The sequence below is a fragment of the Halichoerus grypus genome, chromosome 1 (assembly GCF_964656455.1).
Source record: "Halichoerus grypus chromosome 1, mHalGry1.hap1.1, whole genome shotgun sequence".
Taxonomy (NCBI): domain Eukaryota; kingdom Metazoa; phylum Chordata; class Mammalia; order Carnivora; family Phocidae; genus Halichoerus; species Halichoerus grypus.
Window position 1 is genome coordinate 168,457,541 of NC_135712.1, and position 14,374 is coordinate 168,471,914.

The 14,374-nt window shown below is 39.2% G+C and overlaps 1 protein-coding gene across 7 annotated transcripts in view; it reads right to left on the reverse strand.

Moving 5' to 3' along the window:
* Positions 1-14,374, reverse strand: part of GRM7 (glutamate metabotropic receptor 7) — a 932,433-nt gene that overhangs the window by 177,889 nt on the left and 740,170 nt on the right. The gene's annotated exons all lie outside the window — the stretch shown is intronic.

The window sequence follows — 14,374 nt, forward strand, 5'->3', positions numbered from 1 at the left end:
GCTGAAGGCAGATGCTTAACTGACTGAGCCACCCAGGCATCCCCTGAAAATCTTTCAATATTGGTCATGTACCTACCTGGAGATGAAATTTAAAACTAAAATACTATCCTAGAGGAGGATGAATGTGGATTTGCTTACTTACAACAGTGGTTTTCTGGAGTGGAATTCATAGTCAATAGTGTCATGAGAAATAATACCATTAGAAACAAAGAAAAAGTACTATTGGGCTGAAATTTCATTGTAGCAGAGATCTCCCATTTGCCAGTACAGCATCTACTCTTCCTCCTTCCTGACATCAGTTCCTCAGGTCTATTTTCTATGTGCTTGCTATAAGATGCAACTTACAGGGAAGCCCCGTGGCAGGGACAGGCACGGGGAGGGAGGTTTGCTCACATGACCCAATCTCCACCAATCAGTGTATTGCACTGGTTCTCAAGCTTGAGCATTCATCAGGATCACTAGGAGGACTCCTTATCACCCAGTAGGCTGGTCCCCACAGTGGAATCTTTTGGTTTTTTAGGTATGGGAGTGGATCTGAAAGTATGTATTTTTTTTTTTTTTTAAGGATTTTATTTATTTGACAGAGAGAGACACAGCAAGAGAGGGAACACAAGCAGGGGGAATGGGAGAGTGAGAAGCAGGCTTCCCACGGAGCAGGGAGCCCAATGGGGGGCTTGATCCCAGGACCCTGGGACCATGACCTGAGCCGAATGCAGACCCTTAATGACTGAGCCATACAGGTGCCCCAAGAGTATGTATTTCTAACAAAATCTTAGGTGATGTTGCTGGCAGTTCTCTAGGGACCACACTTTGTCAAAAATGGATACATTCCAACCCCCTACCCATAGAATATGGGTCAGGGACAGGATCATTATAGAATGGAAAGGAATTTAATTTTACCTTTACTAAGATTACACACAATAAAAATCTTTGTTTTTGTTGGACTGGCAATTTCTAGGATGTAAAGATGCCAGTACTCATGGCTATAATAAGGAAGGAGTTTGTAAGAGAAAGAAGTCAACTCAAAGGAAAGGATTACTGAGAAAGAGAAGAGAAAGATTATTGATTAGACTGTGTGAGCTACTTGATATAGCCATGCCTGAAGCATGTTCCCTAGACCTCACCATTATGCAAGCCAGTAAGTTCTGCTATGCTGAAACACGTTAAGTTGCGTTTCTGTTACAACCAACAGTCCTGAAAAAATATGTACTAAATAAACACTTTCAGTATCTATAAGTTGCAAAAGGTGTCCTAAGTCAGCAAATTAATTTACAGGATAAAACCCAATGAACAAATTTAACTGATATTCCCCATACATTTTTAATACAGTTGCACCAAAAAATAGGTTAGAAAAATACTGGAAAACCTGAGGCTTTTAAAAAAAATGTATAATTTTAAGAGATAAGGGGGAAAGAGAAGGAATTTATTGCTCTTGGAAGTTTAATGCCATAGTAAAACAGGGTGCAATGTATAGCAGGGTATGATACTTCCATCAAAACTTGAATGAGAACTATATTCAAAATCTAAATCAAATGCAGGTAACTCTGAAAAAAATGGCTCAGGGATTAAGCTTCATAAAATATCATAACCTTCTATGGTTGAATTTAAACTTTAAGCAGAGACCCAAGAATCGTCAGATGACTCGTGTAAACTCATTTGCCTGAACGCAAAGCCCAAGTCAGCACTAATAAATCTTGCTAAATATAAAACATAATCATCTCTTTCTCAATATCATCATTTTTGAGGCAGTAAGTCACTGGCAACCATCCCAAAGTCATAGAATTAAGGAAATAATTTGTAATAAGAGAGAAAAAGATACACATTAACTTTACAAATGTCAAATTGTAAGAAGCTGGGACCTAAAAAACTGCTATTATTAATACAAACATTTCCCAATGTCAAATTAAAAGGTCCTGCTCATGGTTAATAAGAAAGATTAACAACAACAAAAAAACCCTATAAATAAATTTCATTAGCTAAACTTGAGATTGCCTGATTCCAACACTAGTAGATAGTAATATGGCATATGATTAAACTTGATCTATGGGAGTAGATGTAGGGCTTATATAAATATAAAAACAAATTATCATTATCTGTAATATTTTACAGCCAATTTGAAATGTTGCCAGCTCACTATTTTTTCCTCCCTTGGAATAAAATAGAATTCCCAGCAATGCCAAATACCTTTCTTTCCCCCCTTAACTTATCCAAATATATACAAGAGCTGTAACTACAAACATTACATTGACTGATTACTTAATTTGTTTTCAGTTTTCATTTAAAGTACATCTCAACTCAGTTTAATTGTATATATTATAGCAACAAAGTTGCCTCTTGCACCAAATGAACAAAAGTCTAATTTACTTGCTTTGCCAACAAAAATCATTATTGAAAATATACTGTGTTGAATGAAGGTACCAACTAACCTTTAAAAGTTTTAGTGAGAATTTTTTTAAAACGATACATTTGATTTGTGTGTATTTATACCCAACCACACAAACTCAGTGACTTGTTTCATAAGAAGAAACAGTCAGCTGCAAATGCCTATGGGTACTTATTGAAGGGAGAATAATCATTTAGGACTACGAAAACTCAAGTATAATGTCAATTTACTTTGCCAGAGGCTAGTGGGAATGCAAATTTCAATTTTATTTTGAACACTGCAACAAAACCATGTTTCAGTTAGCCATACTTGGAAAGCCAAAGTTAAGGTGCAGAAAGATTAGAAAAAAAAGCGCTAGAATGTTTACTACTACTATTTTCTTTAGAAGATACAGTTCTATATTCTCTGATAAGGATGCATTTTCTTCCTGGACACCAATGTTTATGGATATTGGATACCGGATCTGCTCAGTAGCTGCCTCATGGGGAAGAGATGTTGAAATCCTAGCTGTTAGCAAGAGAAGAGAACTTTATTGATAGTAGCATCAATTAACACAATGTGTGGCATATAGATTATATGGGTAGGTAGATCAATGGTTTAGGAAAGAAATAATATAGAGTTCTGTCAATGAAAGCAAAAATAAGCCTGATGTAGAGTCCCAGGAAAGTGTTCTTCACTCTTAAAAGAGACACAAATTAGAGATATAATGTCTTTAGTTTTTGAACTTTGATGTGTGCAAACATGATGTATGGAGCTGCAGCAGCCATTTTTTAACCATGAAGAGACAAGCTATGGGAAGAAGTCAATATACTGAGGATAGAAAAAAAAATAGATAAAAAATAATTTGTGTCAAACAATGAATCATGGAATACTACATCAAAAACGAGAGAAAGAAAGAAAGAAAAAAAGAAAGAAAGAAAGAAAAAAATAAAATTACCAACTCTCAAAAAAAAAAAAAAAAGAATTTGTGTCTTTGATGATGTTGAAATAACTTCTAGGCCCAAGATGGAGCCACTCCTTCCCAGGGTGCCATGTCAGCAAACCAAAGTTAGATAGGTTCTGTGTCCCTATAAACAGGCTCCACTTGACCAGACGCAGAGTGTATCCAGTCAGCTAGTCCCCAAACACCAAGCCAACTCTGAGCCTTCTCACCCCAAACAAGATTAACTATATGGCCCCAACCAATTAGGGTATTTTCTGTTTGTCTTTTCGTTGTTTAATCTTTATCCTGTAAAAAGCTTTCTGCCTTCCACCCCATTTTGTGGTTCTCTGCAAGGAGACTGTCTAGTTCATGAATGTTAAAATTAGTTAGTATCATCTAAATTGTCTTTATTAATCATTCTTTAACAGTGGCATAATGATATCACAAAATTAACCAATACACGTACCACTGTACCCCTGAATTTCAAACATGAAATGATAAACTTTCCTTACTGGATGACCAACACTTCCTGGATAGTCTACTACTTGCAATGAAACAGTCCAACAAATACGCTTTTTCTTACTTCTGCATCTGGTATGTGAAGACCTTCTGACTGTTAGGCAATTAGCCAGTAATTCAAATTCCAACAGGGAGAGTAGGTAGCTCCAGAAGGAAAAGGGATTTTCAAAGCACATATGATCAGACACATTCATCTTGTCTCCTGGGAATGCTCCTAAAAGAGAGTGGTAAAGCCCTAGACTCTGAACATCAGCTGTGACTCCACTGCTTCTGGCTCGGAGAGAAACAATGAAAAAGCACCTGTCAGCTAAAGTTCTCTAGCACATGTGACTGGCAAAGAAAAATTGGGGTCTGGCTCTAGTAGAGAGTTAGCTACTCCACAGGGAAAGTGCAGACCTTATAATCACTGGAATTTTAAAATAAAACCAAATTAGTTGCTGTCTTACTGCCAAATGCAGAACTCAAACAGAGATAGAATTTTTATAAACACTGTTTGGTGCATCATTTTTATCTAGAAGAGATCTGTTCTTTTCCCTACACAGACATTTTCTATATGAAAGAAAATTTTGTCACTCCAGGGATATTTTCTTTAGTGAAATTCCATTTGCATGTTTCCGAAGCTTACTCTGTAGACCAAGCTGGCTGGTGCTTTTATTGCATAATTCTCTACAATATTATTTTTTTGCTTATTAAAACCGTAATAGAATGAACTAATTTAAAAAGAGCTTTCTTATTAAAACACCATTTGTTCATTAAAATACATTTGTCCTGTCTAATTTATGGAAAAGGCTTTTTAGGAAACATGCAAAGGAATGTTGAATTTTTGATACTACAAAAGAGCTAGGTTTCGGTTCTAGGAGGGGGGCAGAGTGGACAAGGTGGAGGGGCTACTAAGAGCTTCACAAGGAATTCTGTAGCAGCACTCAATGACTTTTTTTCTTTTTCTTTTTCTTTTTTCTTCCTTTCTTTCTTTTTTTTTTTAAGACTGAGTCTCTATTTTTAAACTTTAGGCAGCATGACTAGACATGAAACAAGAGTTTCAGGGCTGCTATATTACAATAAAAACACTAATTCAGATTATACCTATTCAAACCTTAATTATAAGAATCATCGTTTTTGTTGTTTGTTTGTTTGTTTGTTTTTTTAATGTACTCTAGGAAGAATGTTAGGAATGGCTTTTTACTATGGTGGACCCTGGGCATTCATGGAGGGACCCAAGCTTCATCTCACCGCAAAGCTCCTGGAGGTCCAAGATGCAGACAAATTTATGCTGTTATAGACTTGATTTTGAATTAAGCCAGGGGCTCCCAAAGTTGCCTACACACGTGAATCACTTGGGGGATTCTCTAAAATTTTCAAATAGGCATCACTGTGTTTTAAATCTCCTCAGATGAAATGTAGACAGGTTTGGGAACTACTGAATTACATTCTCTGAAGGGTTGGGGTTTCGAAGAAAATCTTTGCGCTTTTTAAAGAAGCTACTGACCATAGAGATTTACTTCCCTGGACTTCTATTCTTGACCTTATGATGCAGCATCTCTCGTTAAAATTCTGAATGGGTGACAGAAAATGCTCAGTGATACTCTATTATGATTTAATGGGAAAGTATGAAGCTGTAGTGAAATTACAGATTTGCATAGTCAATAAAGTCTCTAGACTTACATTTCATAATGTCATTGCCCAAACAACTTAAAATGCCTACAGCAGCAGAACATATAAAATAAACAAATGACGTGGGTGGGAATAAGACAATTCTGTCCCCCAAACAACCAAGTCTAAAGGAACACAGTACAATTATGCATACTTATAAATATGTGTTAAATTATAAATCAGGAACAGATTTCATAATAGTTCTGCCTAAATGATCTGCATTCACTGTTTCAATGCCTGCATTTCCCTCAAATACAAACAATGGGGTGGTGCTTATTCTCAAATGTATATAATTAAAACATCCCAGATTAATTGAACAGTTTGCCCCTCAAGTCAATCTAGGTTTCTCATTCTCTATGAAACTTTTCTATATCGCTAACTAAAAGGAATGACTATACTTGGTTTCAGCACTTTCTTCCTCCACCCCCCCCAACAGCATTATGTGGAACCTTCTGATTTTTTATAAGGTTGATGCCTTTCAAAAGATATCATGTACTCTGAGGGCCAAACAATGCACATCTGCTGACACTAGCTAGCTGTCACTTTTGGAAACAATACTGTCACTAGAGGAGCCATCTCCTTAAAATGTATATGCTAGCTACAAATGACCACTTATCTACTCCCCCTCTGGGAACACAATTCCCTAAAAGATGCTTACCAATCAAAGATTAGATATTTTATCTTGTTCTAATTACTAAATACTTTTGGAAGTACTTTTTTTTAACAGCTGGATTTAACAATAATTAATAATATGAACATATTTATGTGGATGCCTCAAAAATACCTCCAATTACACTTGTTTAAAACTAAAGTCATGGGGGTGCCTGGGTGGCTCAGTTGTTAAGAGTCTGCCTTCGGCTCGGGTCATGATCTCAGGGTCCTGGGATCGAGCCCCGCGTCGGGCTCCCTGCTCAGCGGGGAGCCTGCTTCTCCCTCTCCCACTCCCCCTGCTTGTGTTCCCTCTCTCGCTGTGTCTCTGTCAAATAAATAAACAAAATCTTTAAAAAAATAAATAAATAAAACTAAAGTCATGATCCGGTCAGGGCCTGGCAAACTATTGCCTGTGGGCTGAATCCTGCCCACTGCCTGTTTTGCAAATAGCAGTTGGATCAGAACATCATGGCACTTGTTCATTTAAGTTTTGTCTGTGGCCAGTTTATGTTACAATAGAAGTTGAGTAGCTGTGGATGCATGGACCATAAAGCCTGAACTATTTACTCTCTGGCCCTTTATAGAAAATACTGACGCAGATCCAAAGAAAACAAAAGGACAAAGCCCTCTGCATGGCAACCTTATCTGCCTGTAAACCACAAGTTTTGTCAGCTGTCACATCTTCCCTTCCCATGGCCTTCCCTTCCCTTGGCCCCCCATATTTAAGTTACTGACAACTTGTATAGGTTTTACCTCTTGAAATCACTTAAGAGTTAATCATTTCATATAACAAACTATATATTAAATACAGGCATATCTTGATTTATTGTTCTTCCTTTTATGACCTTTAGCAGGTACTGCATTTTTTACAAATTGAAAGTTTGTGGCAACCTTATACTGAACAAGTCTGTGGGTACCATTTTTCCAACAGCATTTTTCTTTCATTTTTTTTTTTTAAAGATTATTTATTTATTTGAAAGAGAGAGAGCACGAGCAGGGGGAGCAGCAGACAGAGGGAGAGGAAGAAGCAGGCTCCCTACTGAGCAGGGAGCCTGATGCAGGGCTTGATCCCAGGACCCTGAGATCATGACCTGAGCCGAAGGCAGACACCTAACTGACTGAGCCACCCAGGTGCCCCTGCAACAGCATTTTTCACTTTGTGTCTCTGTATCATATTTTGGCAAATCTCACAATATTTAAAATTTTTTCATATTATTATATCTGTTATGATTATCTGTGATCCGTGATCTTTGATGCTACTATTGTAATTGTTCTGGGGGCGCCATCAAACAGTCCCATATAAAATGGTGAATGGGTTTATTTAATTGATAATTTATTTAATAAATAAATCTTGTGTGTTCTGACTGCCACACCAGCTAGCTATTTCCCCATCTCTCTCCCTCTCCTCAGGCCTCCCTACTTCCTAAGACACAACAATACTGAAATTAAGGGAATTAATAACCCTGCAATGGCCTCTTAAGTGTTCAAGTGAAAGAAAGATTAATGGGGCAAACTTTTCATTGTTGTCTTATTTTAAGAAATTGCCACAACCACCCCATCCTTCAGCAACCACCACCCTGATCAGTCAGCAGCCTTGACATTAAGGCAAGGCCCTCCACCAGCAAAAAAATTAAATAAAAAAAAATAAAAATAAAAAAAGTTACAACTCAATGAACACTCAGATGATGCTTAACATTTTTTAACATTTTTTAATTTAAATTCAATTTAGTTAACATACAGTGTATTATTAGTTTCAGGGGTAGAATTTAGTGATTCATCAGTTGCATACAACACCTAGTGCTCACTTCAAGTGCCCTCCTTAATGCCCATCACCCAGTTACCCCATCCCCTCTCCCACCTCCCCTCCAGCAACCCTCAATTTGTTTCCTATAGTTAAGACTCTCTTATGGGTTGCTTCCCTCTCTGGTTTTATCTTTATTTTTCCTTCCCTTCCCCTATGTTCATGTGTTATTTAAATTCCACATGATTGAAATCATATGGTATTTGTCTTTCTCTGTCTTATTTCACTTAGCATAATACCCTCTACTCCTATCCATATCGTTGCAGATGGTAAATTTTCATTCTTTTTGATGGCTGACTAATATTCCATTGTGTGTGTGTATATCCTTCTGTCAGTGGACATCTGGGCTCTTTCCATATTTTGGCTATTGTGGACATGGCTGATGCTTAACATTTTTTAGCAATAAAGAATTTTCTAACTAAGGTATGTACCATTGTTTAAGACACAGTGCCATACTCTACACTTAATAGACTACAGTTTAGTGTGAACATAACTTTTATATGCACTGGGAAACCAGAAAGTTAATCTGACAATCTTTACTGTGATAGTCACTTTATTGTGGTGTTCTGGAACCAAGCCTGCACTACCTCTGAGGTATGCCTGTAAACTCATTGGGTGTTGCACCCTATTTTAATTGCTGGGAACAAAACAGGAAAAAAAAAAGGTGCCTTAGAAAAATGAATTCTATTTTCTCATCTTTGCTACCACACCTCTTCTGCAAAATCTTCCTGTGGAGTTTTCCCACCTTCCTTTCCTCCTGGCCCCTTCCTAATCCCATTAGCTGCACTAAAGCCAGAAGGATCCTTTAGCATGCAGATTTGATCATGTCACCTTTATGCTTAAGCTCTCCAGCAGGGACACACATCAACTGCCTTTAGCTGGGTTCCATTAAGGTTCCATGAAGGTTCCTACCCCACAGTGAGTATGGGGCTGCAATATGCTCAGTTCCCTGAATTCTTGCTCAGGAGGGACCCCACCAGACTGGATCCTCCTTTAATAAACTCTAAAGATCCCCCTTTAAAGAACTTAACACAGTTTGTCATTATGGAAATATGTTTCTGCTTTAAAGTCTTAATTCCCAATTTCTATGTAAGCTCCTTGAGATCAGAGCTTCTGTCCACTTTATTCACTTGTTGGAAACTCAAATCTGGGAGGAGGCTCCATAGCATTGTTAGATTGAATTCGTGAATGACAGGGTGAATGACAGAAAAGACTGACCTCTCCTCTAGCCAAAATTTGAGTTTAATTGTAACTAGGAATGAAAGATTCCTACTTGGGGTGTCTGTGTGGCTCAGTCGCTTAGGTTCTGCCTTTAGCTCAGGTCATGATCTCAGGGTCCTGGGATGGAGCCCTGCATCAGGCTCCCTCCTCAGTAGGGAATCTGCTCCTCCCTCTGACCCTCCCCACTCATGCTCGTGCTCTCTCTCTCTCTCTCTCAAATAAATAAATAAATAAAATACTGGAAAAAAAAGTAAGTAAGGACCCCAATCACTTATATGAGCCTCATCTGTTTTCTGGTCATTTACTACACATCTATGGTGTGAAAGTTTACAGTTGAAAAGTCCTTGGCATTTTCTTCAGGGAAGAAAGGGAATTAAATATGGAGCACTGAACTCCTAGGTAGAGGGAAAATGAACACGATGAATACACCATAAAAGGCGGGGCGGGGGGGGGGGGTACAAATCATGTACTATCTGCAGCCAAGGACAGAACTTGATTTGAATAGGTCCCTGTATCACTAGCTAGACCCGAAGACTTGGCCTTGACTGCCCACCTGCTTGTACTCACTAACCTTTGTCTTACATTTTCCCCTAAGCTCTTCTTTCAGGCTTTTACCTTAACTCAGACAAATGAAACTCAAAACCCAAGCCCAGGTGATAGTGACTGCCCTGACAGGACCTCCCTTTGATCCAGACAACCTAGACCTTCTGACCAAAACCTGACTTGTGCCTGCACAGAGGGATCATGGAGTGACCTTTAGAATGACCTACAATTACCTTTACCTCATTATAATACTAAAATCTCCACCCAAGGAGGAACCTCAGCCTCATTTACATCACATACTATGTATGTACAGACATGTTTCCTTAAGGTGCATGTGTGACCTTATGCCTACCTCTACATAGGATGAGAGGGCTTCCCTATCTAAATATTCATCCTAACCCTAAACAAAAGAAACCCATTCACCCTCTCTCAGGGAGCCATTGCTTTGGAAGCCATTCCCTGTGATCTCCTTATCTGCTACAACTAAAAAGTTTCTTTGTGGGACAACTCAACCTCTTGCAGTTTCTGAATCACCAAGGAGCAAACTCATGTTGGTTCAGTTACACTTGACTGTTTAAACAGAAAGAGTTAGGGGTCCCTGGGAAAATGAAGACAAGGCATAGCTTTCTTGACATAAGAAAAGTCATTTTAGGGGGCCCCTGAGTGGCTCAGTCGGTTAAGCATCTGACTCTTGATTTGGGTTCAGGTCATGATCTCAGGATCATGAGATCGGGCCTTGCATCAGGATCTGCACTGAGTGTGGAGCCTGCTTAAGATTCTCTCTCTCTCTCTCTCTCCCCCCCAGCCCCTCCCCTCCCTCTGCTTGTGCTTGCTCTTTCTCTCCCTCTCAAAAAAAAAAAAAGAAAGAAAGAAAAAAAAAAAAAGAAAAGAAAAAAAAAGTCTTAAGAAGTCATGACTAAAAAGTCATTAGGCCTCTGGCCATCTTGTGATCTCTCCCTGATCAGCATTACTTGCCCAAAGCACATTTCTTGCAGAACTTCCTGGGTTATGCTGAAATTGCAGAAGAGACCCCAGTAGATAATGATTTTAAGGGAATAACAGAATTTTAGAACAGGCACTATCAGGCTAGGAGATAACCTAATCATATCAGGGACAATAAATCAGTGGTAAAAGTCCCAGTGCTGGTTCAAAAGTAAAGACTGATGTGATGCACGTTCTTGAATTATCTTTGCAAGATTTAAACCCCTTTGAGCACTCAAATACTGAACCAACTAAATCCAGATAATTGATGATGCTGACCCTTGCTGGACCTTGTGAACTTGACATGGACTCTGTCACCTTAAGATGACTTTTACCCCAATTCCATGCTGAACTGCCTATCATGCAAGTAACCCTAGTTTAAAACTTCCCCAGTTTGGGGTGCCTGGGCGGCTCAGTCGTTAAGCGTCTGCCTTTGGCTCAGGTCATGATCCCAGGGTTCTGGGATCGAGCCCAGCATCAGGCTCCCTGCTCCGCGGGAAGCCTGCTTTTCCCTCTCCCACTCCCCCTGTTTGTGTTCCCTCTCTTGCTGTGTCTCTGTCAAACAAATAAATAAAATCTTAAAAAAAAATAAAACAATAAAAATAAATAAAACTTCCCCAGTTTTGTTGTTCAGGGAGACACAGCTTTGGGAAAGATCTCCAGTGTTCCCCTTTACTTGTTGCAGGCTCAGCATGTCCCAGTTTCGGGTAACAAATGTTCTCTGAATACTACCTTCTGTTAGTAAGCTTAGCTACAGCTCAAAATAGAAAGAGCATGATCTGGGAAGTCAGACTTTCCTGGGTTCAAAGACCTCATCACCTCCAGACATGATATCCAAAGGCAAATAGACAATTTGAGTGTCTGTTTGCCAAGCTTATCAGTTATGAAGACTAAATGAGATAACATGTCTAAGAAATTAGCATGGTGCCTGACACATCATTGCTGCCTGAATAATCATCATTAGAATGCTTTATGGCTTCAATAAGCAAAGAACTTTAGGATGGCCATTTCCAATTCTCCCTACACTCTTGAGCACTGATTCTTCCATTGGAATATCACTAGCAATTCATGCCACAGGGGCATTTCAGACTCTCTGCATCAAAAACTGAACATACCATTTTCCTTCCCCTTCTCGATTTCACCCACACCCTCTGACCTGTCTACCTAACTACCAGAGTAGTTAACATGAGTGTTGGACTCAGAGGGACATGTGCTCAAATCCTAAGAGGAATCTTGGCCAGGTCATTTATATTCTCTGAACCTTTGAGCACTCAAAGGTTTTTTTTTTTTAATTTGTGAAATTTAGACAGTAAGAGTACCTCCTAGACTTACTGAGAAAATTAATGTCGTGACACACATTGTTTTACAACATGGTAAAATCTACATGAGTTATGTCTATTCAAATCATTATCATTGCCAATACTGTTCATTTTTGATAGCCCTCTCCATCTTACTCCCCTCAAAAAATAATAGTTGCAAAGTTTATTCCAGTCTTCTTCTGTGAACCCCTTTCATCTTTGTCCTCAACGGCAAGGATCTACTAAAATTATCATTACTGTGTTCTCTTAATGGCTCTCTCTGATTTTAGGTCTTCCCTTTCATTTCTTACTCTTTTCTTCTGGAATTCCTCTTCGTAGCAGTTACAATCGGCAATGAAACATCTAGGTGTTTGCTTCTTTGTCTCCCTCTACTCGAAGAGAGCACATCCAAGTTGTTTCCTTATGTTCACCCTGTACTTAGAAGGGTGGCTCAAAAAGCCTATTTGTCATGTCAAGGCCAGAGTGCCTTCTTGGAAGGTGAGTGCGGGGCTACTGCAGCCTGGATTCAAGCCCGCTGCCCTCCTGAGGCAGTGCAGACGCCTCAGTTGGCCATCAAGTCCCTCCCCAGCAGACCCCTGGCCCTCCTCTCCAGCCTCATCTGCATTCATCACCCCAACACCCTAAGTTACTCTTCTAGGAAAGGGCAGTACTTCTGCTTCCCCTGAATACCTTTTCATTCCCTATTTGCATTATCCAGTTCACACTGTCCTTTAGCTGTCACGCTTTCACCTAATTCTTCAACAACCAGCTCAAATACCCCAAATATTCCCTGATGTCTCTGCACTACAAATACCCTCTCCCTTTGTTGACATCTCTTAGCATTTTGACCTGGACTATTCTTCCTCTTAGACTTTGAAAACTGGGGCCATCACGTATTTTTTTAAACCCTTCAGAGCCTAAAAGGTGGATCAGAACCAGTGAAAATTCTGTTCCAAGAAAGAACCCCCAGGATTAGAATGTAAAGAGATGAATCTTGGGGGGCGGGGGTTGGGCGGAGAATGGCTTCTTGTTATGCCCTTGAACACTCTGTGTTCTTCCTTTCTGTTTGAGCCTCCCAACTCTGACTTGCTTAAATATGACAAAGTATACAAGCAAGAACAATAGAAGTCCTCATATCACTGCTACTAAATCTTCTTTTCTAACCAGACAACTTGCAAATTGCTTTTCACCCACTCACCTGGAGTGAGTCATGCTCTCTGCCAGGTAAGTGGAGAAGGATGCTGATCAGTCAGTTTACCCTCTGAGACAAGAAGGGCTTTTGATTTTCCTTCTGTTTTTTTTTTTCTTTTCTCTTTTCTTTCCATTTTTGTAAGCCCCTGAATCTCTTGCTTCCCTTTTCTAAACTAGAGGAAAGAAACTGTTTCTATATAGATTTTTTAGGATAGCTATCCCCACATTTCATTCTAATGAATACTAGCCCTGCAATATATTCCTTGAACATAGAAACCCCCCAGCTGCCTCCCATTAAACATTGCCATGTTGGGAGGGGCTAAGTACAGTTTATTAAAGACCTTGGGAGGTTTTGCTATTAAGGAGAGACTATGCTTTGATTCAAGCCAGTGGTTTAGTACAGAACAAACATTCTTTATCCCTCTGTCATACCGATTATCTCAACATCCTGCAGAATCTGTATCTGTCCAATAACACAGAGTGTCCATAACACTATGGAAAACAGTGACACTGGCTAACTAATACTAATAACTAATTTGGAATTCTAGCATCACCTTTCAGATCTTATTCCCTTCTTGGGCGAGTGTAATCTGTCAGGTCATGGCAAGTCAGAGGACATGAACTGGATTGTCAACCCTCAGGATGCTAGCTGGATCATCCTTTGTTTCTGTGAAGCTTCATTTCCTCACCAGTAAAATGGAGTTAAGTTATTGGAGAATCAAATATGACTGTACATAAGGGAGTGTTTTAGAAGACTTAATATTCAATTAAAGTATTTTTATTTCTTCTCATTTTTTTCATTAGAAGGAGAATAAGCTATTATTTCATGCAGTCTTTAGCTTTCTCTTTTTCACTGCCTCCATGCCTTTGACCATGAAGCCCTACTAACTGACAGGTCCTCTCCCCTATGCAGGTTAGCAAGACTAAGCCAAATATGTCTTCCCGGGGAACACCAGGCAAGCCAAACTAAAAAGTTAACCTCCCTATCACAGGGAACTGGGTTACAGCTCCTTACAAACTGCGCTTGAGTTAGTATTTTTTTTAAAGCATATACTTTCCAATGATGAATTGGAAATTTATCTCTTTAACAGACACCTCCACATCGATCCAAGGAAACAACTCAAAAATTGGAATTACAGCAGGCTCAGTTCACAGCTCAGAAGATATGGAAGTGACATATTTGGGTAAGAAGCCTTTCAGTATCCTTCATACTA